The sequence below is a fragment of the Schistocerca nitens genome, chromosome 8 (assembly GCF_023898315.1).
Source record: "Schistocerca nitens isolate TAMUIC-IGC-003100 chromosome 8, iqSchNite1.1, whole genome shotgun sequence".
NCBI classification, from domain to species: domain Eukaryota; kingdom Metazoa; phylum Arthropoda; class Insecta; order Orthoptera; family Acrididae; genus Schistocerca; species Schistocerca nitens.
Genome location: NC_064621.1, coordinates 466,967,603 through 466,970,963, shown reverse-complemented (window position 1 = coordinate 466,970,963; position 3,361 = coordinate 466,967,603). Strand labels below are relative to the sequence as shown.

General features: G+C 45.0%; 1 pseudogene; it reads right to left on the bottom strand.

The window, feature by feature from the left end:
* Nucleotides 1-362: 362 nt before the first annotated feature.
* On the bottom strand, nt 363-480 carry LOC126199744 (5S ribosomal RNA; annotated as a pseudogene).
* Between the last annotated feature and the right edge of the window lie 2,881 nt (nt 481-3,361).

Genomic DNA, 3,361 nt, shown 5'->3' with positions numbered 1-3,361 from the left:
ATTCCACACTTGTCATACCTCGGTTAATACCTATTCTTCCAATTGGTTCCTACTTGTGTTTACTACTTGTTTGATGGAGTACACAATCATGATTTCATTAAAAAGAACTCCTAAGTGAAATTAACATTCATACTTAGGAACGGTAAATACCACTTTGAATTGACACTCCGTCTTTAGGCCACGAGTGGCCTACCGGGACCATCCGACCGCCGTGTCATCGTCGGTGGAGGATGCGGATAGAGGGGGCGTGGGGTCAGCACACCGCTCTCCCGGTCGTAAGATGGTATTCTTGACCGAAGCCGCTACTACTCGGTCGAGTAGCTCCTCAATTGGCATCACGAGGCTGAGTGCACCCCGAAAAATGACAACAGCGCATGGCGGCCTGGATGGTCACCCATCCAAGTGCCGACCACGCCCGACAGCGCTTAACTTCGGTGATCTCACGGGAACCGGTGTATCCACTGCGGCAAGGCCGTTGCCTACTTTGAATTGACAGCCATGGAAATGTTCCTCTACACCAAACGCTAAAACTAGTTGATTAGGTGTGATTATGACTTGGGTGGTTGCCGCTGTGGGGGGACAGAAACTGAAACTTCGGCATACTGTGCCTGCTCTCGCACACACCCACCGCCCACCTTATGCCTGCGATCGACAAGGGCGGCGATATCTCCCCCCTGGCTGTGTGTACGTTGCGTGACGCAGCCGGCCGTCCTACAAGTAACCCAGTTAAAGCACCACAGCTCCGCTTCCATAAATCATAACGGCCGCTGCTGTCGATAAATGCTGCTCATTATTAATGGCGGCATTGCGTTACATAAGTGCAGTCAACGCAGACGGCTGTACGGGCTGGGATGGCGCTTTCCAGCCATCGGTTTTGACGATCCCTCTTTGCAAGTAGATCCACGTGATTAAACACGGATCTGTGGATCGGTTCTGGTGGGGTCACAGCTTGTCGTCTCCACTTCACCGCCCCTCCCCACCCACACCATGATAACTTACAAAATGCCCTCAAGCGAAAAGTATCCTAGTTCGAAATTTAACTACTTCCTGCAAAAAGGTCTTGTTCATAATTTCTGTAGAACTAAAGGTTTGCGCGTAGTCAGCGATAGAATATGAAAATCGCGTACGTGGTACTTGAATTGTTGTGGATTGCATAATCCCTATGGGTAGGGGTACATGAATCACCTTGTGTAGGGAGGGGGGAAAGAGTTTGGGTTGTTTGGGTAAGGAGACCAGACAGCCAGGTCATCGGTCTCATCGGATTTAAGAAGAACGGGAAAGGAAGTCGGCAGTGCCGTTTCAAAGGAACCAGCCCGGCATTTGTCTGGAGCGATTTAGGGAAAACACGCAGGACTGAACCGTCGTTCTCCCGAATGCGAGGCCAGGATGCTAGCCACTGCGCCACCTCGCTCGGTGTGTGTGTGTGTGTGTGTGTGTGTGTGTGTGTGTGTGTGTGTGTGTGTGTGTGCGCGCGCGTGCGTGCACGCGCGGGCGTTAATATAACAGAAACTTGGACCGAGACTCGAATAAGTTTCTGCAAGGTTCGCAGGAGAGCTTTTGTTTAGTTTGGAAGGTAGGAGACGAGGTACTGTACTGGCAGAAGTAAAGCTGTGAGGACGGGGCGTGAGTCGTGCTTGGGTAGCTCAGTGGGTCAGCCGGCACGGTAGCTCAGCGTGTTCGGTCAGAGAGCTGATTGGCCTCTGTAACAAAAAAAACTAAGTGGGAGGATCAACAAAAGAACTTTAACGGATGTCATGTGACGTCCGCAACGACCAAACACAACGATCAACAACGAACAAAATGAAGGAAGGAAGGAAAAAAAAGTTGGTAGAACACTTGCCCGCGAAAGGCAAAGGTCCCGAGTTCGAGTCTCGGTCCGGCACACAGTTTTAATTTGCCAGGAAGTTTCATAACAGTAAACTGTTTAATTACGATGAAACTTAAAAGTAATTTCTCTACATCAGTGAAAAATAAATTGTTTTAGCAGTATGTCCAAGAAATTGCAATTCAGAAAAACATAGCGTCTGACAAGCAAACATCTGAAAAATGTACAAGTCCTCTTGTCACAGTCAATATAAGAACCTTAACAGCAACAAACTCTTGAAAATTGGATGAAGTCGTAAGTATATAAAATCTAAGTGTGCACTGATACCTATCAGTATTTCACTAAACACATTTTAAACATTACTAGACTTCATAGCAAGGGTATCTTCTGCAATTACCCTTTCCGATTTTCTTCGTGCTTATTCACAATCAATAAAGATTTTGTACACAAATTCGAAACATCAAATAAGGAATAAAATATTTACTTATTTTTAGGGATTGAAGGGCATTATTGATGCAAATATTTTTTCATCTAACAATAGGCATTTCGCATGCCCATCAAATTTTCATACGTACAAGCTGTAGTGTACTTCGAAATGGTGGTGCAGATTTGCCTTGGTGTGACACTGGTTGTACCATAGACAAGACATGGGCTTGGCAGTCACACTTAAAGAAGTGTGGTCAAGATAGGTTGTGGTCTGTTTCATCAATCGTACCCGCTGTTCAAGAGTGCTGAAGTATCAAACGGCTTAAAACTGACAATGTGGCACATCATCATACTCCCGGGCATCTTGTATGGTTCGGACGTGTGGTCGATGGCATCCGAAACCCGTCTGCACACTGCAAACTCTTCCAAACTAGGTATTTCCTGTAAAACCAAATGGTCCCGGCTGTACTACAAAGACACGGATTAGGCAACACCTAGGACTAACATCGATCTACCAAATCGTTCATAGAATATCAAATTTTACATGAAAAAAAAGCTACGCCCCCACAGTCTCAAATACCTTGGACGAGAACACCCAAATTCGCTTTATACAAGGCCAAAGACGTCCCACATTATTTCATGGACTGACAATCATTCACATGCGACACAAACAACACAGAGTTTATATTCTCTCATTTTTTAAGGTTACAGACCTCAGTCCTTAAAAAGGGAACTCGTAAACGACCACTTTGTCTGTCTGCTTGTTAATGTCCTTCTTTTCTCAGGAACGATTAGGGTAGAAAGTTGAAATTCGTCAAATATATGGTCCCACGTGGATGTAAAAAAATCTAAGTTTCTAAGTTAATACATTCAAGAGATATGGCCATTTATGTTACATATTTCAGCACTCAAGAACTCACTGATTAAAACATCCAGACGAATTATATACACGGTCCAGTCACTTTAGAACTCAACGCGTAATAACAAACTCAACGCGTAATAACAAACTCAACGCGTAATAACAAACTCAACGCGTAATAACAAACTCAACGCGTAATAACAAACTCAACGCGTAATAACAAACTCAACGCGTAATAACAAACTCAACGC